A 24,139-nucleotide genomic window follows, 5' to 3' on the forward strand; every position below is an offset into this window, starting at 1 on the left:
GGGGGCCACTGTATTATCCAGCTGTTATGGTGTTACATGTTTTCTTCTGCAGAACAATTACGAGCTAATAAACCTAACTTTGTGTGCTTCATGAAGATGTGATGATCCAAAGCACAAGCAAGGTTATTGACCATGTCCATTAATTAAACTCATTATTAATCATTATAGTTACAATATCCAGCAAGTGTGTTTATGTACACTGAAATAAACACATGACTGGTATATACAGGAGAGAAAGACTTAATGTATTGACTTTTATTTCTGTGTATACATCAATGCTTCCAACTATTATCCAAGAGAAAAGATTTAGAGGATAGTTTCGAATGCAAATTAAGACAAAGTATAAGCCCTAGTATTACAGCAGGACAACAGAAACAGAAGAGCGAAACAAAAGAAAGAATATGATAAAATATGCAAATGATGAAATCTCCACGCAAATAACAAGATCTGCAGACCGAAAGCACACTCTGTTAGTCTTTAGAGGCGCAATAAGTTCAGCTCCGGCATATTAGACTCATTTAAGACCAAATACTTTCATAAAAAAGATATATAAATACATAAAAGCTCCGTGTCTGAGAAAGAAAACAATGTTCCAGTTAAATCCTCATTACCACCAAGGCTCAGATTTACATAATCTACTGCTTTCAAACAAACCCACTCAGCAACTCGCCATAAGAGCAGTCACCACTGATGCTAATTAGGCTTTACTGTGGAATGTACAGTATGCTGTATGCACACATCCTCTGCAAACACTCAAATCCTCCACAACGTGTGGTGACAGCACTCCAGAGACGGTTTATAATAAATGAAGCGTACTTTATTCTCCTTTCAAAGTCGGAAATGAGAGATCTAACTTTAATTTCTGATGTTGGTGAACATTCAAGTGTCAGAAGAAACGCTATCGTAGAATAATAAGACATTTTGATTTCCGATGTGCAAACGGTCTCACTTATTTTTATAGAACATGGAAGTGTACATACAAATTAAAAATGAAAGTTTCAATGTTCCAGTCACTATCAAAGAGCATTTCGTTAAGATATTTAGGACAGGAAATTAATCAGAATTTTTGAATAACCCATTTGGTTTCGCGTCTGAAAAAATAAAGATACTTTGAAATTGGTTTGGGTAAAACATTGTGTTTTTTTTTCTAATAATATATTTAGTCTTTCGGCTAACTGGACTTCTTTCCAGGCTAGAAAGAAGAAATAGCTGTTTCCAGATACGCCTCCACACATATCGACTCTATTTACATCCGGGTCATAGTGACATCACTATGTAACACTCACGCTCCTATTGGCTAGCTCTCCAACACATTGTACGTGATAGCCTAAGGGGCGGGACATCTCTAAGCGGTTGACTGATCACAACAGAGCCGGCCAGCTTATCAATCAGAGCAGACTGGGCTCTGGTTTCAGACAGAGGGTGAAAAGAGGTGCTGCAGCACAGGCAGTATGAGAAAAATAAAGAGCTTTTTGAACATTAAAGCATGGAGACATGTAGAGACACTACACACTGATATGAGCTTGTCCTCTTGTTTCAATGTTTGACACCTTGCATGTGGGCTCTTTAAATAATTTGTTTTAAATCAAATGTTTTGTCCACCTGGCAGAGACGTGTTAACAACACCCCGGGCAATATCAATTTATTATGCCGTCTTCCTCGTCTCTCATTTATTTTTAAATCCAAGATGCGCGAGATGAAGTCGTATCAATCATTCAGACGCTTCATCTCTGTACACTCACCCTCAGGCACGTTATAAAACATTCTTCCAAGCAATATTCAGCTGGGTTATCGAGCAGAAGGGAGGAGTGGGAATAAAAAGCAAACCCCTGTCAGAAGAGGAACTCATGAATATCAGCACTGTGGTGTGTGCACATCATGTGAAGTGAACTTTACGTGGAAGATATGTGTCCACTGTTGCATCTCATGGAACCACACGGCTGTCCCTCTGATGCCGCGTCACATTAAGTGATCAGATAAATAAACCTTGCACGCTAATTAATCCCTAAAGAGCCTCTTAAACAGCCCCCCCCCCCTGCAACACGCCTACTTGCAGAGAGTGCTTTTCTTATTTCACCTTGCTTTGTGAATGGAGCAGGTCATTGATTTACTGAAAAGCAGTTTCAGGGCTGTGACGCTAAATGCAAAATGTGTCTGAAACTCATCTAAAAGCCGAAAAGTGTTTACAGCTGTTTTAAATAAATAAATCTGGTCGACAATCCGATTTAAAAGGCAGGCCTGTTTTTGTAAATGGCCACTGACATATTACACTATAAGAAAAGACTGGAACATTTCAAAAACTACTTGCCATGACATTTTGTACAGCCATTCATGGTCCCCAGAGGATGTACCATAATATACTGTATTTTGTGATCTCCTGAATTTACTCTAGAAACAACATGACTGGACAGGTTATCATAATGTGTCACATATTCAAGTAGGGAATGAGTCCTTACCCCAAGTGAAGGAGTTCAAGTATCTCGGGGTCTTGTTCTCGAGTGAGGGAACAATGGAGCGTGAGATGGGCCGGAGAATCGGAGCAGCGGGAGCGGTACTGCAGTCGCTTTACCGCACCGTTGTGACGAAAAGGGAGCTGAGCCAGAAGGCAAAGCTCTCTGTCTACCGGGCCATTTCCGTTCCTACCCTCACCGATGGTCATGAAGGATGGGTCATGACCGAAGGAACGAGATCGTGGATACAAGCGGCCGAGATGGGTTTTCTCCGGGGATAAGGTGAGAAGTTCGGTCATCAGGGAGGGACTCGGAGTTGAGCCGCTCCTCCTTCGCGTCGAAAGGAGCCAGTTGAGGTGGTTCGGGCACCTAGTTAGGATGCCACCTGGGCGCCTCCCTAGAGAGGTGTTCCAGGCACGTCCAGCTGGGAAGAGACCAAGGGGTAGACCTAGGACCAGGTGGAGGGATTATATCTCTTCGCTGGCCTGGGAGCGCCTTGGGACCCCCCAGTCAGAGCTGGTTGATGTCGCCAGGGAAAGGAAAGTTTGGGGCTCTCTGCTGGAACTGCTACCCCCGCGACCCGACCACGGATAAGTGGGAGAAGATGGATGGACATTCAGGTAACTTCAGTTAGGCTATCCTTTTTTTTTTGTATAGTGTATGACTAATGTATCTAGTACACATCAGTATGTTAGCATTCCGGATACGTTTTTTGTGCACCATTTTTGCACTTATTAAAAACAGTGTAAACGGTAGAGAATTAGCTTTGTTCAAGGTTTTACTCAAGCTGCTTTAATTATATTGTTTTCTTCTATTTAATGAATCCCAACTGGAGTATCAGCATCACCTATTGTTTCCCTAAACGCACCAACGAGTGACTGCTTGGCAATAATCACACATTTTGTTATTCTTATTTTTAGAAATATTGTCAAAGATTTGCATAAAAGTTTGATCGAAACTTTCCCATTATGGCTATGAAAGCATGACCTATCCATTGAGCTTTAAAAAAGCCTTGCATGTGGTTCATCTTTTGTTAACTTATACAATAGTAAATGATGTGTATGATAGACAGGCAACTAAATAAAGTATTATAAGAACTTATTATTAAAACTGGTCGAGATAATGTATACATGAAGTCCTGCTTCTAATCCCTCTGTATAGCATTCAGAAAGAAGCCGAGTGAATAAGTCCTAAAAAAACAAATCCAGCCTAACCTCACATGTCATGTTTTGTGAGAATAATTACAACTGTGAGAACTATGAATACAATCACAAGTAAGAGGTCAGAGGTCAGGTAACGGTGCTGCATATAAAACACTCTGAATGATTCTGTATGCAGGGAGGATATCTGCAAAGGTTTAAAGTCAGTCCAACATAACGCTCTCTGCAGGTATTAATAATCATCAGTGCTGGAAAAGAGCCTTTGCTTCAGTATCATAATTACAGTTCTGCTTTTGTAGAAATGCAGATGTTTTATCTGGAAAATGTCCTCGAAGAATGAATTGTAAGGGACTGTTTCTGAAGTTACACCTTTGACGGTTATTTTGTAAAGACTTTCAGACCTTTTGGGTGGAGCAGGAAAGAATGTGATAAAATGGAGACCCCAATTTTACACCAAAATCCGTTGAATGGGGTCACAAGCGAAGACTGTCAGAAACTACTACTTATCACACTCCCAGGTTTATATCACGGTTTTAGTGTCGTCTGTCTGGTTATGGGTTTTGTAAGTCTGTTCATTCTGTGTTTTGTCTGGTCCTCCTCCCTGTCGTTAGGTTCCCTGGTGTGTCTGATTGTCTCATTGTGTTCACCTGTTGCCCTTGTCTTTCTCCCTCCCCTGCCCAGCTGTGTCTTGTCCTGTGATTACCCTTCTGTGTATTTAGTCTTCCCCTGTGTTCCATGTCGGTTCATTGTTTGTCTCTCCTGTCTTCCTCCATGTTGGTCACGGTCAGTTGTGTGTATTCTTGCTACCTTGTACTATCAATGTTTTTGATTCATGCCATGTTTTAAATAAAGCTCGCTTTTGTTTATAACCTTTACCTTTTTGTAGTCTGCATTTGGGTCCTACCTTTTCCCGCGAATCCTTGACAGTGATTCTAACACTACTTACATTTTGAAAGATACATTATATTATTATTAACATACTGTTTACTCTTCAAACCTGTAGTTGAGATGATAACAAGTAACTACAGCTGTAAATTAAATTTAGAAAGGCACCATGCCATTGTTCAAAAACCCCAATGTGAAAATGTCCCATTGGACCCAAAGCAAAAGGAAAGAGTGCCATGAACGAGCAGCAGTGTTTTGCATACCTTGTATTTTTGTACTGTTAGGGTCCAACATGATGTGCTGTCTAAACAAAAGGCAGTTTTTCCCTTTCAGTTGAACTGGATAATAAGTATAAAGATTCCAGGATTTATAACTGGAATAGACGTGGAGGATTTTTGATGCAAATTCACACCAATTGGGTTGAAAGGGTTAAACTAAATGAATGAAGATCTGATACAAGTTTCCAAATTCTCCACATACTGTAATATCAAGTTTACATACTGTAAGTTGATATTATTGCAGTTGCTTGGCCAAAACAGCAGAATGTCTCTGTCAGAAAAACTAACTTGATAAAAAAACAACAACTATGCACTAAATCAAACAGACGTATCAGAGTAAAACTTTAGTTAAATTACTCAATCACATTGAATTAGATTATTTTAATCTCAGATGTGAACCAACTCATTCATGTGTTCTTCACTCACAGCTCAGTGTGCTTCTGTTTATTGTGTTTTTAATGAGTTCTGATGCACTACAGTCGCCCGGTCCAATCTCAAAGCTCCAGCAAACCTTGATTTGCATCTTTGAAATATTTGAAAAGTAATTTTTTCCGCTTTTTGGTCAGGAAACCAATCTTGATAAAAGAGAAAATCTATCAGCAGCTCATCTTCCAGGTTGGAACACACTCCATACATGTGTGTGTGTGGCAGGCCAATCTCAAGGCTGGATCCTCCCTGCGATGAATTTAAATCCTCAAAAAGATTAGTCTGTTACTCCAACAGTCGAAAGAAACGGAGAGAAACCATCTCAAATGACGTGGAAGACGGAGTTTTTGAAGAGTAGCGGGTGAATCATTTTCCATCAGACCGTCGTGGATCTGATGATTTAACACCGCCGATTCTCCATTCCAGAGGAAATGTTTACCACTTGTCAGTTTACCACTTAAGTACACTGCAAAGTACACAGATGCAGTGCACATCATGATTATGCATGATGCAGTGAAAGGCTTGCATGTTGAATCTCAGCAGGAGAGCCAGATGTGACGAGGAAACCTCACTTCCTTTGTGTCGGCATGCAGCGATTGTGCACGCCATCACAAATCTACAAGGTTGAGCAACTCCATTTAAAAAAGAAAATATTTTACGCATTAATGTGCAGCTAAGGCGGAGAGCCTGCCAGAGTCCTGACAGGAAGTGCTGAATTAAATACATTTCAGAGCGAGAGTTTCCTCCTCTCCTCCCTGCATGATGCCACCTCCCATGCACGGAGAACACTGAAGCACTTACTGCTGCGAACAAATGTTCTCTGTGATAAGGATCAAGGACTCTAATCATAAGTCCAGCTGCGGAAGACCAAACACACTCTGAGTTCAACGATAACTGAACTTGCATTTAAAGAAAAGGTGTGAAGGGAATAAGTGTGAGCAAACAGGTCAAGATAAGAGGAGGAAGAGCAGATACACGGGTGGGGGGTCTGTAATCACAAAGGGATGCTCTTTCAGTCAGAAGTGGAAGAGGCTCTGCTTTTTGGGGTTTTCCCTCTTCATAAAATACATTTTGGTTTACAATATTAACTAGACAATTCACCTTTGAGGACATTTTGAGTGTTACTGGCATTAAGCAGATACTGATAGTCATACTGTTACTATATATGAATTAAGTTTAAACCAGAGAGTATGGAATAGGTTATCACACCATGGTGGCCACTGATAGGAGGCCGGATTAAAGGTAATCTTATAAATAGTGAGGGGGTTTCTGCTTCAAGGTGTGACAAGTTGTCCTACGATTTTACAAAAGGATGAATGGTATGGGATTTATGGCAGGTTTTACATCTTTCTTTGGGGACATGTCAAGCTCTCCTCCACTCTGTTTTGAGATCAGAGCACTCTAAACTAACGAGTGACGCAATACACACTTATTACCAGAGATTCGCCCAGCCGTTTTCACACACATCGCAAAAAAAACGAAGCACTTTTTTTAACGATTTGCGTGAAAACGGCTCGGCGAATCTCTTAGGAAAGGCGTTCCTCACGATTCCCGATGATTCCGTACGTTTTGATGTTTGTTGTTTAACGCTCCGGGACAAGTAGTGGTCTGAACCTAGGCGGAAGATGAAGAGTAAGATGAAGAAGTATGCAGAATACTGGTGTGTGTGCGGCTTCGCCAGTCACACACAATAAGATGTTATTGAAAGACTTCTAAAAGACTACTAAAAGATTCCAGGAATCATTTCCTGCTCACTCTCAAGTTTAAAGTGACCTTTCGTATATCAGAATGCATTCACAGCATCCCGACAGCATCTCCCCCTGAAGCAACAAGCTGCATTTTTATATTGTTTTGTTTTTGTGACACTGCGTGGCAAATCATCACCGTTAGACCGAGAAGACATTTGTAACTTTTGGCTTGTTATGGATGAACGAGATCAGAGAAAACAAATGAATGTTCTCATTGTGTGGAGCTGCGAGACAATCCAGCCGACAGGAGAGAAATGAGGCCGGACTTTAAGAGATGCTGCAGATTTACACAAGCATATGTTAGTAAAGACTTCATGTGAAACAAGCAAGGCTGCACAATACGGACAAAATCATAAACACAGTTGTTTTGATCGGTGTTAAGTTCATGATTAATTCATCATGATTAACCTTTTTGAACATTAAAGCATTGTAACATGTCACAGTAGAGACACTACATACAATTATGAACCTGAAAATAAGCAGAATATGTGCTCATTAAAAAGACATAAGACGGACCAATAAGAAAGCTCCATGCCTGATGAAGACCATGTGCCCCTTTCACACCAACACGTTTTCAGCTCCGGCTCGGAGCTGGAGCCTGAAAAGCGCCATTTTTTCCTGTTCACACCGCAGCGGCGCCGGCTCTTAGCTCCGGAATCGGGTACACTTCCAGCTCCAAAAAATTGTCGGTCTAGAGGCAAGAGCTTCGGAGCTAAGAGGCGACGTCGCTTACGTCTCTCTTACGTCGAGGCGTGCAGGAAACTAAACCCACCTCCCATGGGTCGACTGTCATGCCTGCCTACAAGCAGTAGTGCCTATAAACACACTTTATAAAGTCAGGCAACACTAACCAGGCTTCGTGTGATTCTGTTTATTTGTGCCTTACTTTGACCATCCGTTCACTGTTATCGATCATTGTGGAGAGAGGCAGACGTGTTGTTTTGTATTATTGCAGCTATCGGATGCAAGTAGTCAGTGTAGCTTCGGTTGCTATGCTAACATCACCCGTTTTATACCAGAGAAACTTTCATAACAGCGTTGTGATACCAAACAGTGTCAATTCAGACTGACACACATTCACTTAGGCTAAGGGGAACTGGGGATATGCATCAGCTGCTTGTGTGAGTCGGACAGTGAGTACTTTAGAGCGGCCGCTGCAGTGTGAGCTAACGGGAGCTAACCGGGAGCTAACGGGAGAATAAACTGCCGTGGAAGAGCAGCCAGCACTGCAGCGGTCGGTAAATGCTGCAGAAACACATTAATAAACAATGAAGCACGGCACTCTGGAGCAAAGTATAAGATTGGAGAAGTCGTTATTCAATTTATTCTGGCTTCGTGTGATTTAAAAGCAACACAATTATCGACCCGACGCTGTTCCCCGTTGTTGTTGTTGTTGTTGTTGTTGTGAGCGCCGTAATGGCTGCCGTTGGGGAGCAAATCAGCGATGTAAACGGTGACGTCATGACGCAGCAGGGGCAGCTCTGGGGCGCCAGTGGGCGGTGTGAAAAGAGCGGGAGCTGAAAAGGGAAACCGGAGCTGAACCAGAAAAGCTCCCGCTCGGAGCTAGAAACTGAAAAGCGCTGGTGTGAAAGCCGCACATGAGATGCTGTTGAAAATGGTGGGTTAATAAAGCTGATAAGCAAACCTTGAATACAACCAGCATTAAGATGTGTGTTGGAGCTATATATCTCTTTATATTATTTAATAGTTTAACATTTATTTTCTTGCTGTTTATAGTGTTTATTATTATCATTTATATGTATTCTTAATTAGCGTCATGCTTTTATTTTGAAGGCATGTTTTGGGCACTGGGTGATTAGAGCACCTGGTGTAATTGTATATATTGGAGACAGGTGGGTTGTGGGGGCCAGAGCACTAGTAGGCAAACGGTTTTTTACCAGGGTTTTTCCAACCACAAGAAAGGAAAGCCATAGGAAAGGCTTAAAGGAACCAACCATAGGAAACCTGTTCATTGTCAATGATATTGGATCATAATAAATGCACAACGGAGAATCTTGTCTGGACCTGGGTCATTGCCCTGCGTAATATCCGCTAACTAGTGCCTCAGCGGCTGTTAAGTTATCTGTTTTAGTTCTATAGGATTTTGGCCGCTACAATGTGTTTGGGTATTTCGGGCATACACTGAACAGTGACATCAAATCTTCATCTTCATACATGACACAAGACTGCAGTTTTTATTCTTGTACTTTTATTACCTTCCGTTATATTATTTTAGCTTGTTTTAATTTATATTCTCGTGGCTTTTTTATGGCTATGTATTTTATTGACATTTTAATAATTTTTTTATTTGGAGTAAACTTCTTGTTGAAATGTGGTATTTAAATAATCTTGCTTTGTATTGGTACACATCCAACAGACACTTAGAAACACTGTACTTTATTTGGAGTCGTGGTATTATATTAACTCGTTTTCAGCTCTGTTTTTGGTCTCCATCAACAAACTGAAAAAGCGAAAACCTTGGTTGCGGTCGGATAAACCAAAAAACAGCTCCTAAATTCTAACCCTATCGTCTATTCCTTGACCTCTGTGTGAAACGTCACGGGGTTAAGGGATAGTGGATAGGAGAATTCAAAAGGACTTAGGAGAAGAGACTGCGGTACTTTAGAGAATCCGAATGCACTTTCACTATCCGACGTGTTTATGATGCGCCAGCGGATGTCATTTTGTGCGTCTGCTGCTGTGGGGAAACTATGGAAACCACAGTTTTCTATACAGCGGACTACAACATGGATGTTCAATAAGAACGAGGGACTACTGTGAACTCATCTAGAGACTCTGCACCGTGCTCCGATGCTGCTGCTTTGCTTTATGAACGTGGACAACAGAGAAACATATTCTTCATGACCAAAGTTGGAATTGAAATAAAAAAGGAAAGTGAAACGTATGCTCGTTGTCACCCTCTCCCTCCGGTCCACATTAATACCAATGATCCCAATACGTATGATTGTATGAACTAAAGATCTTAAAATCAATACAAATGTATTTATTATAAACGTTAGTCCTTAACATCTATCACTGTGTATATCACCATTCAAACATCTTTTAAAAGTTGAACAAACTCCACACAGCTCAGCAGGGCCGGACTGGGACAATAAGTCAGGCCGGGAATTATACACCCAGCCAGGCCACTACCAGTTTTTTGTGCCATTTTGCTGGATTTATTTGTCAACTTTTACAGCATTTCTGCCCGTAGTGATAGCCCTCTAAATCTACTACCCAAAAATAAACATATGGACATGGGTTACTATTTAAAAAAAATGTGCAAATCTATTTAGGAACCTATGTGAACATATTTTAAGTGGATGTGGACCTCATTCCAGGGGCAGGTAGGATTTTTTTTTTAAATGTTGGACTTAAATGCATCAATCTGGTGCATTTTGAGGGGGAAATAAAGAGACTACACCCATATGAAACAGAACTGTATACATTTAAATAATCATAAAATCATAAAAACATGGCCATAACCAATAACATACCATATTCAATATGAAAAAACATTGAAACTTGAAACATTTGTTTTTGGTTAATTTGTAGTTGTGAGTGTGTCTGTGCTCCTGAACCAGCCTCACCCCTCTCCCCCCGCTCTTCTTTGAGGCAGCAGCAAAGACTAGTTTTAGCATCTCAACAAGTTTTTAAAGTTTATCTTACCTTTTTTCACCTAGTTAACGTTTTTTTTTAATTATTATTCATGCATATTTTACTAATCACTCCACCCTCAAATGGAAATATGTGTTTACATAATTTCCAATCTTTATTCCAGACTCAAGGTCCATATCACATACAAACAGACAAAACACACATCAATAAATAAGATAAAAAGCTAAACACAAAACAGATAAAAACAAACAGATAAAAACATAAAATCAGTCCAATCACAGCGAGCCACACATGCTCACTGTCTGGAGAGCCTGCTGCGCCAATGCCTCCAAATCATGGAAGAGAACCGGGTAGAACTCTTCACAGGGTTAATTAAAATCGAGATAACATGATTGTCCGAGTCTTCTAGGCGACACATGTTTTGTACATTAACTTTCTTAAAAGGGGTTGACAAGTAGGTACCCCCAAGTTAACAAACAGCTGGCTGGCACTGTGCCATCTCGGTACCCTCAGCAGCAACCGTAAAGCATCATTGCAGGCAACTTTTAGTTTTTGCATGCTTCTAGCCGTGTAGTTACTCCACAGGTGAGCCGTGTAGTTACTCCACAGGTGAGCCGTGTACATAAAGCTTTAAAAAGTGATACCTTGACATCTACAGAGCACTTGTGAAACGTACGCATTAATATGTTTGCCTGGGTATACAGTTTGCAGCGTTGTCTATGGATGTCTTTGTCATCTGTGAGATCATCAGAGATATAATGACTAAGGTACTTCATCTCACTGCACACAAGTAGAATGTTGCTACTGAGAATAAAATGAGGAAATACAGCCTTTTTATCCTCTTTACTTCTCACAATCATGATGCTACTCTTCTTGGCGTTATACATAACGCCAAGAAGAGCATATACATAAATGGTGACCAAACCGTTTGAGACCCACTGAGATAACTTAGACTACGTTAACTATCTAAACACTCAGAGTCCTTTACCTCACCTGAGCTGTAGTTATCAGCCTCTCAGTCTGACAGCAGAGGACTCTCCTCCACCTTGTTGTTGAAACAGCTCCTGATATCCGTTAGCGCAGCTACCTAGCACCAGATGCTAACAACAACAATACACGTAACCGGTGCGCGCGCTTTATCTCACTCGCTCGTGCCACACTAACACACACCCTCCCGAGCTTGAATGACACACAGAGACCATTCGAGGGCATTAGTATGATCTGTATGAAAATGTCGGCAGGCCACATCATGTAGACAGCCAGTCACCCTCTGTGAGGCAGAGTCAGACCCACATTTGCGCAGCGTTGCGTTCACAATACATACATAAAAAAAAATCCTCAGGCCAGCAGGCCACTTAGCAGGCCAGGCCATCGGGAAACCTCCCGGTCCTCCCGATGGCCAGTCCGGGCCTGCAGCTCAGTAAAGACTGTGAAATGTTGACTTTATTTGATAATTTCAGTAAAAACTAACGTTCATATTTCTCTTTTTGATTATAATACTGATGAACGTTCAAAACAAAGCACTTTGGCAACTTACCACATACGTTTTAAAATGCTTAATAAGCACCGTAACTTTCATGATATCATTTCTCCGTCATAATCGTTTGTTTCCGTGAACGGCCGACTGTTGTGTGACAGCAAACGCTGCGGCTGCAAGGCATTGTGGGGCAGCATTTTCTCCTCTCCTTTCATAAAGGGAGGTCCAGTGGTTCCTAAGCTAAAGGAGGTTATAAAGGAAGTTTGAAACCTCCTTTCCTAGCATCTAGAGAATTGGAACGGCACTTATCATGGCTGCCACTGAGGGACTTCCGGGTCATTTCATTCGGTTAGGAAGGTTTGCTAAATGGACTATTCGACTGCAGCCCTTCTCTGAAACAAATCTGGCATCCATTTTGTTCTGGCCAATAAGTGTATCGGTAAACGGCCAACTGTCACTTTAAAAGGTGTTGAATAGAATAGAATTCCTTTATTGTCATCGCACCAGGTACAACGACATTTAAAAAAGCAATCCTCGCAGTGCATTTCCACATAAAACGAATAAATATATATCTATAGAAACATATACACACATAAACATATCCTCACACATGATCCATACCAACATGCATACATGCCCGCACATACTTTAAATACAGTTTACAATATAAAAAACACAGGGATGATATTTTGCATCTCTGACTATAAAGAATGATAAATTAACCAGATGAATCTAATGTTGCTAAAAGCTTCGTAGAAGTGAGGGCTTCTGTCAAACTTCCAAGAACTGTATCAAATAAAACGTTTTTTAAGTGCTTTTAGAGCGGCACGTATTGGAGGTATTTATACGGTCAAATCTTTTGGCACCTCATAAACCGGCATTCAGCTCCTGCTTTCAACTCATCAAGTCAAAATGGAGGCCACTTTGGTGAATGAATCAGGCACTGTTTGCAGTTATAAAATATATCAGTCTCTTATCGATGTTATAAACTTTTTGGCTTTAGAAAGTGTGAATTGATGCGGACCAGAGGGCCTGGTGTATTTCTTTTTTATATCACACACTGTGCTTTTGACTTCTCTTGCAGACAATGAACCAGAAGAGGCTAATGACAGTTACTTAAAGTAAAGTACAGCGTTTAAAGATTGTCCATGTATGCCTTTTAAGTTTGGACACATCAGAGAAGTGCTCTGTGGATTTTATCACCCACATCACTGCCTGCGCCTTACTTAAACTACAGTTTCAGCCTTTTCTATTTACCGTTTGGCCTTATCGTAAACACAGCTTTAATTAACAGAATGGAGATTGGTTTACTTGTTTTGTTTGGCATGTAAACAAATGAAGCAATTAAACAATAGCATCTTTCTAATGACGCTTTTCTAATGTTTTGTCCACATTATTTATACACACAATGCACAAAAGGTTGTCTACCTACTTTAGCTATATCTTTTAGCTGAAACTGTTATCAGATAATCGATTACTCAACAGTAAGTCAGTAAGTGCGGATTTTGGTAAATACATCTTTGTTTAAGTGCAAAAAGTGTGAGATTTCACCTATTGCTTGACATTTCAAGGATCTGTAAACAAATAAAAATAATGGGCAGATAAACTTCTAATGAAAGTTATTTCATGTTATTATATTTTAGTTTTAGTAATTTAAGATAACATGACCTCCGTTACGGGTTGTATAGCTTCATTGTTGTTGATTGTGTTCACCTGGTGCCCTGTGTTGTCTCCTCCCCCCTCACCTGTGTCTTGTTGGTTGATTAGTCTGTGGGGATGCTTGTGTAAATCTGCAGCATCTCTTAAAGTCCGGCCTCATTTCTCTCCTGTCGGTAGTGATGGCGAGATGAAGCCTAATGAAGCTTTCCAGCCAATTGGTTTGCAAAAGGGTTCATCTCATGAGGCTTCATCATGGGCTTCATCTGAACCATAGACTGTATATATAAATGGACGTAGGGTCCGTGACGTCACCCATAGGATTCTGCAGAGTTGCCGTGAACATAGATATATATAAACACTAGATGACTCACCCGCGCTGCTGGCCAATTGAGACCGACGTTGCCACTTGGCCGCCATCTTGCTACAGGCAGTGCTCTCATTCATAACATTATGGTTTACTATTTAAATAACCATAGCTTGCTCAATTTTCAACCAATTTTCAAACGGTTTGGTTTTTTATAAACATCAAAGATGTAGTTATGATACTGCATACTTATAATCATGGACTTTCATATGAAAATAACATTAATCAGATAAAGCAATAGCTATACACACACACACAAGGTATTTATATTAAATATTTGCCGGTGTATATATTTCCATTTATTTTATTATATTGTTAATATTTCAAATAAATTATAAAATTAAAATACATTTATATTTTATATATAAAAATCGGTCTCATGTTACCACTCTGTAAGCCAAGAGTTGTTAATTTAGCAATGCCTTAGCTTTAAGAACAGGGACACAACTAATGACAATAGCATATGTTGGTATATTATTTAGATATTCACACCTTTATCAGAAGAACCAAACCAACATAAAATGTGCTCACAGACAGGCCAGTTCTGTCTAATTTATCACAATTATTTTTGACATGAGATCTTCATATCATCCTAGTTTTGTATTTAGTTTCTAGATTTGTAAACAAATCCAGAACCTTTGAAATATGTTATTGAAAAAAGACCAAGAATAATATAAACTGTACCATGTGTCCTTTTGTGTCCTTCTGTAGTCCATTTGTGGTTTGTCTTGTCTCACCCCGGCTGATATATCACAAAATCCACTGTTTAAATTGTTCCCTATATTGCCCCTATGCAATATAGGGAACAATTTAAACATAAACTATCCTATGTGTCCTTGGGTGTTATGAAAGGCGGCCCCCCAAAATAAATGTATTATTATTATTAAGAAGAACACATGGCACACCAACAATCAATCACCGTCCAGCCTCAGCTTTGGTATTCTTTCACAACCATGTTATGGGTTTATTAGACTGAGCAAACATAAACATATGTGGGGAACATAGTGCTGCGTCTCCTGTCCGGTCAAATTCCTCACTCCTGAAGTGCTCACTGCAGAGCAGTGTCCTGTCACAGGAAACAAAACCGTCCCTTCTTTGGGCGAGTTCCCACTGCCTCCTCCTCTCTTTGGTTTTGGGAAACCTTAAAAACATGAGAAAGGTAGCCAGATATATAAATTATTGTCAACATGTTCCTCCCTTCTTTCCTTTAACATTAAGGGTAGGACAAAAATACACACCGAAATTATCATATTTTTGGTATGTATGCATGTATGTATAGCCTACTTTAAGAATAAGACAACCACACTAAGAGTAATAAAAAAGGTGTCCAATAGAAACATTAAATAATTGTGTAAAGAAATGGTAACAACATATTCTAAAGAGGCTGGGTCAACAACAATATTGCAATACTATTATCTCACATAGCCCCACTGATCCTGTGTAGCAGGACTTGTAATGTACATACATCCACTAAGTAATTAACGATTATCCTAATTTTAGTCATAATATTGTCATATCTTACACGTGAAAGGTGATCCCACGGGTTCTTGTTTCCAGACTGCGGTGATTAGAGCATCCGTAGGCTGCACAAAAGTCCGGCATAGTCAGGTACTTCTGTAAACACAAAGCCAGCAAATTCCTGTATCATAATGCAAGATGTTTTTAACAAGCCAAACCACTTGGAATAAATCATGTGTAACTTAAGTTGTGTTGAAAGAAAGAGCAGTTCTGCCTCTCCCACTGGTGGAGTTGTGGGTCAACTTTGTAATACTAGGTCTCACTGACAGCCTCTTGTTATTAGCCAGCTAATAAATACAACCACATACACAAAGAAAAGCTGCAATTTCAACATGTCCAAGCATCCTGTATCATAGCCATGCTAATCATGTTTATAATAAACCAAACCGTTTGTAAATCAGTCAAGATTTCAGTGAGTTAAGAGTATTTTTGTGCAGATCACTCACCTGACAACAGCTACCATAACGCGAATCAGAGTAACTGTTGACTGTAGCAAGATGGCGGCCGGTCAGCTACGCTGGAAAATCTCCCATGAGCCATCTAGTGTTTATATATATCTATGGCCGTGAAGCCCTTAGTAGGCGGAGTCGGCCACTAACGGCTCGACAGCGACGTCAGAGTCTAACTCCCGCCTTCTCCCGCCTGCTCCAAATAAGGGCAAAGAGGCGGTGCTGAGGCGGAGCCGAGGTGGGACAGGGCGGGACCTGCTGCCACCGAGCGTGACGTTCCAGACCTAGCTCAGGCTAAGAAGCTAAGCTAACATGCTCTATTCAGTATTAAGCTAACAACCTATGCTAACAACCCAGCTTGAGGTCACTGCTCCTCGTTCCCGGCATATTCTGAAGGTAAGATACCCTGTAACTTTACAAAACTTGTTCTTTTGATTTAAATGTTCTTGAACCTACACTATACAATTGTTTTTTAAGTGCTTCACCGTTTTTCAAATATAAATGTCATTTGTAACTAAACTTTGTAAACTAGCAGAGATATGGCCAGTGTTGCGTGAATTAAATGTGATTAATGAAATATGACTGTAGAAAAAGAAAGGTGCTTTTATATTGATTAAACCATTTTTATTTATTTCAGCATTAAGAAAAATGAAGATGGCAACCTCCTCCACGCCAAACTGCACAACCTGTAAGTTGATGGTCCTGGCTTACTTTACATGACTTCAGATGGTTGACATTACACACAAACATACTATACATATACATGTGTGCACAATTGTAGATAAACAGCACACAGTATATACATATATATATATATAAACTGTGTGCTGTTAATCTGTTTGAGGTTTTGCTCTCTTGTTACTTTTAACCATACAGGTGTGATTTCATAGTTATTTTGCATGTTATTGTCAAAGGAACAAAATGAGAAACCCTTTATAATTGATTTGATATTCCTCATGATCTGAAGCATTTGTTGCTCTCATTTATTTTCCTCCCATAGTGACTGTATGGATAATCGGAGACAGCTATGTCCGGCATGGAGCCCAGAGAGCTACAGAGACCATCGGCAGCATCCTTGGCCTCGACCTGAGGGTGTGCTGGTTCGGTTGGGGTGGACTGCGCTGGAGAGGTGTCCTCCCTTTCTTTTCCTACTCCCTGCGAGGAAGAGCAGTCCCGGATGTCCTCCTCATCCACTGTGGCGGCAATGACTTGGGGGATGTGCCCAGTGTTCAGTTGCTGAACCAGATGAAGGAGGACCTGCACCAGCTTCACCATCGGCACCCTGGCATGAAGATCATGCTCTCCCAGATGAACCAGAGGCGCCGGTGGAGGGCTGGTGCAAATCCTGTCAAAATGGACAAGGCCCGGAAGTTTGTTAACTTGGCTGCTCTTCCTCTTCCCCACATCCCACCCCCCCCTCTTACCCCCATTGGACTCTGCAGCTCTACAGGCCCATGCTGGGCATGGCTGTCTGTCAAACCTTTTATTTTGTATTTGTTATGATGTTTTTTGTTATTTTATTTGTTAAAATAATTATGTATTTATGTAAATATTGAAAATAAATTACATTCATATTTTCACTTCTTTTGTCTACTGCTTACTGAAAATGTTAGCTATCACATCCAAATGGGACTATCAAATGAAAGGATAAGCTTACCATACAATACAGAAAACATTACAAATTAAGGCTCAAATCTTTTCCCAAGCCGGAGCAGTCTGAAAAGAGTCCCAAGTTTAAAAACACAAAATCTTGACAATGAATACTACACTGTCATTTGTCAGTGACAATGCAAACAACAGGAAGGTCTCCCCTAGTCCCATGTATGTTGGCATCAATGTCATAAGCATACCATAGAATGTAATTATGAAGTGCAATACCCACAATCCCTACAGGGTCGTACCGTCACAGAAGATAATACCTTTTAGAGAGTTTCTAAATTGTTCAGTATGCAGATAAATATTTGTTTTACAATAGAACATTTTTTCTCTATAAATGTTCCCACATGTTGTGAGCATCAACTTTAAATCTTTTGTCAACAAATAAAAAACATCTTAATTTCCTTTAGGACAACATTTTGTTCATAACACCACTACATTAACAATAAGCATAGGAAAATGATAACTGTCAACATTTAAGATTGTGCTTTTACTCTTTATTTAATCAGATCTATTTACATTGAAAATGTGATAAATACACAAGCCACATTGAAAGTTACATCTTGCATTTTATGAAAAGTAAAGGTTTCGAATCATTGTATGACTTAAAGGGATAGTGGAAATCCGCGAATTTTGGGTTTAACTTATGTATTTTTATTAAAAATAAGCATAATAAACCATTTTTTTTTATTTCATGCGCCTAGTTTCATTTTATTTTCAATTTTACTGCTCCCGACCACGCCCTCTCAATGAAACGAAATACTTCGGGAATCTTCGGGTGATGACGAAAACAAAGGAAGACGGGCACAAACATTGGACGAGGCACGAGTATTTTATTATGTTTTCTGGCTGATTTAATGCATCGTTAGCCTGTACCATTGTGTACAACGCCATTTATTGCCTGTCGATTAGGCGACCGGAGGCCTCGTCATCCGATAATCCGGTACACAGTGTCGAATGTGTACACTACAGTCATCATATAGACATGATAGACTAACAGTACTGTGAGTACAGCCTACACTTGACAGGCAGCCTGGCTAGCCTAGGATTAGGACCATACTACGTCAAAAGACCGATTGGCTCTAGCTGTATATCATGCTAGTATACAATTCATTTAAATGTATTCATGTAATTAATGCCCATAAGGCTGTTACATATACAATAATAAATGTGACAAGATAATTTATGTGAACCTGACCCTGGTATGTTATGAAATGTACCCTACATGCAGTCATCCTCGCGCATAGCCATAGGCCTACAGTGCATGCATGCCAACTTTTGCAATATATAATATAGCGCCTAGCGTGAGCTATGCTTAGGGACCTACCAGTCAAGATTATTTGTGCGTAGGGGTGCATCATCTGGCGCCTGGTCCTGGTCATCCTCGCCATTGCCCATGCCGTGAACTAACTCCATCACCTCGGGCTCGAACAAATAAGGACGTAATGGTCCATCGTCTGGCTCAATATTCTCACCATCGTCGCTTACTGAACCGGATTCAGATTCAGTTCCTAAAACTACATTTTCGCAGGAAAGCCGAGAGGATGTTTCTGACTCGCTATCATCACTGGATACCTCGTACAATCCTTCTTCTTTGTCTGGTATATTTGCCCTTCCACGTTCATTCTGCATAGACGCCATGGTTTGTTATTGTTTCGTCTTCCTGAGTTTTCCTCACTTCCGGTTTGGCTGACTCGATCATTTCGTTTCTAAAAAAGTTCGGGGAAGCTGCAATAAAGTGCTTCTAACATGCGTAAGGCAATTATTATATTTTTTTAATCAGGTGTGATTGTTTTGGTACGTAATTATGCTTGTATATAAGTTAAAACGAAACTATTTGGGGTTCAATTTCCACTATCCCTTTAAGTACACTCCAAAATAAATTAAAGATGTGCAACAACTGTATCAGTAATTAAAATGATATAACTTATGCACAGGCTTGGGAGGGCTACTTGCCAAAAACACAACCAGTAACTTCATGTGAGTATCAAGATATAAAAGTAATGTAACCTGATAACTTTCTTTTTGTTTTGGATTACTTCAATATCAAATGTAATGCAACTAAACACAGGAGAGAAGAAATATGAATATGATTTTTTTACTTAAAATGTATAATATAATACCATAAAGCAGATTCAGGCAGTAGGTGTAGAGATTCAGAACAGTACGGCTTCCAGAGAAGAGATACCATTTGATCATTTTACAACAACCACTATCTGCTCTTTTTAGGTTTTGAATAAGATTGAGTTTCCCTATTATTAAAAAAAGTAAAACTAATCCGATTACATCTTTTCCTATGTAACTAAGGATTACACTTTCATTTTTTTCTATACGATCTTGATTCATGTTCGATGTAATCCATTACTATCTAAGCCAATACAAGTCATAACTTTTGGAAAATTGTCTCAAGTTATAAATTATGCCTTCAATCTCTTTCACGTGGAGAAGACATCCCATTGGCCGAGGCGTTGCAACTTCCCTCAAGCGTCCTACATGAAAGAAAGATCACATGTTAGAAATGTGTGCACAAACTATTCAGTATGACCCGTCTTAGTTTAAAGCCCAAGTGTAAGAGTGAACAGAGGCGGAGTCTGCCTGTTTTCCAATTTGTTTTGTTTGTTGGCTGCTGCTGCCCAAATCAACATCCTCCTCACAAGCATTGACTGTTGGAATGTCATTATGCTCCACATGTGGAACAACAAAGGCTTCTTCAGGCATGCCTTGTATCATAATGATATTGCTCTGATCAGCAGCAAGACTGTTTTCACCACTACCATGGTCTACATCTGCAACCTCCTCATTGCTATTAACAGTCGAACTAGGAGTGTCACTTACCTCGTCATTGTTACTCACCCTGCTTTTCCTTCCAGGCTGTTGTTCTTTGGTGAAATAGAAAATGGTGGGCACTGCAGTGTTTTTCAGGCATCTCCTTCCCTAATAAAAATAATAAACAAAAACACATAAAATAACTTTTTGAGGTCTGTAGATATTCAACTTTCTTTTGAATAATGTTGTTTTAAATGTAAGAGTGCATTATAAAAGACAATAGAGGGCCAACATGTTAACTATGCAGTTAATCCATTCAACAATTACGTGTTTCCAAGATTCAGATTCAAAGGATTTATGTCATATGCACATAGGCTACAGTGTAGGAATGGCAATGCAAATCATCTGTCCCGAGCTCCTCCAACAATGCAACAGTTATATAAGACATAAAACAATAAAATAAATTCAAAATTAAATTAAGAATAATAAATTAGTGCAGGCAGAAATCTATATACACGTAAATATAATAAGACATATGCAAGAACAGAATGTAAAGATAAATATTGTATAGTAAAATTAAATTACATTTTTTACAGTGATAGCTGTTAAGATAAATAAGTTATAAGATGATAACAGATGAATGAATGTTGCTATTAAAATAATGTAAAAAAAAGGTAATATAAGTCATCTGTTTTTAACATAGAGTATGTGGGGGGAAATGGCAATTCTCTATCTATGATAAAGAGTCTTTGCATACATTGAAGAGAAATGTGATGGTTTGCAAAAAAATCGATTTCTATGTTTCTTTACTTAACTGGCAAAATCTTAATTTGGCCTTTAATAAAAAGAACATTACTCATCACTGATGTGCAAGCTGTGCCATAACAATTATTTAGCATTGTATAATGTATAACATGTATTTAATTAGTAACAACAATTTACACTCACAAATGGAACCAAGTTATTTTGTTTTTAAAAAAGGATCTGTACCCATGAGTCCGTGCTGAAGGGATGACTCTCAAAGTGTGCACTGCACAGGCGAGAAGAAACGTTGGGGGTCCATGTATTCCTCCGGATGTTCAGCACCCACTGGTCCAGCCTGTCTGGATCACCTAAAGGAAACCTTTATTCAAAAATACATGAAAACCGACCCAAAGACAACAGGAGGGTTAATGCCATATTCACTTAGTAACGCATGAACAACTTTTACAAATATTTCTATATAGTCTGTGTTGGTAAATGTAATCTAGGTTGCACATTTCCTGCTGAAATACATGCATGGGCCTACCAAGTTACTGCGTGGCACTTTGGTTTTGATAAAACAGTGTAGTTCCACTATATAAACGTTACATTCATAATCAAACGAGATAATATGCAAGATAAATAGCTATTTGTTGTTATTCTTAATGCTTGTCATTCACACGTTAAGAAAATAAAATAAGTACCAATACATAGCAGAACAATTGTGGCGATGTTCAGCTTAATAAGACTTGTTCAACATCATTTCTTTAGCTAATACTATAGCGGGCTGCAGGCGAACCAAGTCCGCGTTTCGCTGCATTCCTTGATCTCCAGTTATAACGCCGGGCTCCGCCACTGGCCGAAGCTAACGGAGCCGCAAAGGGCTAGCTACGGCTCCGGTTAGCTTCGGCGGCGGACTCCGGCGGCCACCACTGGGATAATTGGGTCCCCTTTTAACATTTGCTCCCATTTAGCATTATGGGCGTCATAGCCATAGACTATAAAAGTCTTACCCAAGGCTGAATCATAAACTAAACTGTATATATATATACACATGCATAAAGGGTTACGTCCTTAGCTAGCTACATAACAAGCTAAGCTAACAAGCACACAAACACCTGCTAACGGGGTTAACATGTATAATATTATCATTTTACTCACCGAAAAAAGCTGTGAGTAGACTTCTTGGAAGTTCTGTTAGTACATTCAAGCGCACAGCACGACATCTTAATTGTCTGGTATATCACCACGAACACGGCTAAAGCTAAAGGGTCAAGTACAGTACTATGACTAACTAACGTTGTAGCCTCTATGGTTGTAGCCTAGCAGAGTGGACAAGTTGCTGTTAGCTGACAGTGAGGCACGTATCTGTCAATCAAAGTGACCATGCCCTAATGTATGCACAAACTTTAAGACCTAATATAAATAAAAGGGTCGCGTTAGAAAACGATTCACTCACAGATCCATAATCATGAAGGTGGAATCTAACTATATCGATAATAAAATGTATGGAGCCAGGGAGAGAAACATGTTTTTTTCCGCTGTAAAGTTGGGCATTTTAACATGGGGGTCTATGGAAATTGCTCCTTTCTGCAGCCATCGCCTATCGGCCAATATATGAACTGCAGTGTGTGGCACTTCCGTATTGGCTTCCCGGCTCTTCCCCAGAGTTTGCCGCTTGATCTGAACACAAACCCCCTGTTGGTCAAAGTGTGTAAAACAGGCAGATTGGACATCTCAACAGTGTGCTCTATCTCATACCGAGTTCCCAATGACGCAATGAGTACAGCCTTAGAATAACTCTAAACAACGAACATTAAATCATATTTTCATGTTAACAATATTGTATTTATTCCAGTTGACTGATTGTGATTGAAAAGCCTAAGGAGGCTGGTAAACATTGCAAAGAGAGATTTGTATTCCTTAATAATATTCGTAAACGTAACCATGTTGTAGCCTGAGAAAGGCTAAACCATATCAAAGAATACATTTATTAATTACATTATCTCATTTAGCTGTAGCTTTTATAAACAACAACAAATACGTATTGTGCAGTCATTGAACCAGGGACCCTGCGATCTTGAGTCAACTGCTTTCAGGCTGATCCACAGCACACACACTAAAGCTCCCTGAAAACACTGCAAGATATGTATTCCTGTATTTATTGATGTTTTTATTCCTACATTTATTTATGCTTGTATCTATTTATAGCCTACTTATGACATGTTCCGACCTCTATATGAGTGAGGGTCTGAGCTCTCTTAATTCCATCGTGTCACCGGGCCCGGGTACAGGAGGGGTAATATGGTTCTTATTATACATCCAGGTATTATGAGCGTTGTGGTTCAACGGTTCAACCGATCTGAATCGCTTCCTGAAGCAGTCACGTGGTATCGACAGGCAGCGAGGCTTCGTTTGTCATCGGTGACGTCACTGGCCCAAAACGATACAAACCTCGATACAAGCTTCACAAAAAGCTTCGGGCATTACTCGACACACGCTCCGAAGCCTCGGCGCAATACATAACATCACTACCTGTCGGCTGGATTGTCTCGCAGCTCCACACACCGCAGCTTCTTCATTTGTTTTCTCTGATCTCGTTCATCCATAACAAGCCAAAAGTTACGCATGTCTTCTCTCTGTTTCCTGTTTGTGTGTGTGAGATCCTTGTGGCTGGTGACTGTGTTCACATGAGACAGTAAGATTGAGGCTGTGTCATGTACCACAAGGAGTAATAAATGCCCACACCGGGTTATATTTGAACTCTCTGCCTCCTTGCTTGGTCGGGCCGCTCAACGGTCAGTCTCACAAAAACTAAATGTTTCTTTTAAACATATTATTTGTGGTGCAAACAACATGAACTCTGCTGCACAAATATTCAAAAGTTATCAAATATAGCATTATGGACAGGTGCATTATTAAAATTGCAGGGATGACTATAACT

The 24,139-nt window shown here is 39.9% G+C and overlaps 2 long non-coding RNA genes across 2 annotated transcripts; both read right to left on the reverse strand.

The window, feature by feature from the left end:
* Positions 1–14,353: 14,353 nt before the first annotated feature.
* On the reverse strand, positions 14,354–16,133 carry LOC139434795 (uncharacterized). Its single transcript, XR_011644099.1, has 3 exons — positions 16,030–16,133; positions 15,588–15,679; positions 14,354–15,206 (listed from the first exon to the last, which is right to left on the reverse strand). It is a non-coding gene; the product is annotated as an uncharacterized lncRNA (long non-coding RNA).
* Positions 16,134–20,040: 3,907 nt separating this feature from the next.
* LOC139434796 (uncharacterized) lies at positions 20,041–21,750 on the reverse strand. Its single transcript, XR_011644100.1, has 3 exons — positions 21,445–21,750; positions 20,542–20,622; positions 20,041–20,177 (listed from the first exon to the last, which is right to left on the reverse strand). It is a non-coding gene; the product is annotated as an uncharacterized lncRNA (long non-coding RNA).
* Positions 21,751–24,139: the final 2,389 nt, after the last annotated feature.

This window comes from Pseudochaenichthys georgianus, chromosome 11, assembly GCF_902827115.2.
Source record: "Pseudochaenichthys georgianus chromosome 11, fPseGeo1.2, whole genome shotgun sequence".
NCBI lineage: Eukaryota > Metazoa > Chordata > Actinopteri > Perciformes > Channichthyidae > Pseudochaenichthys > Pseudochaenichthys georgianus.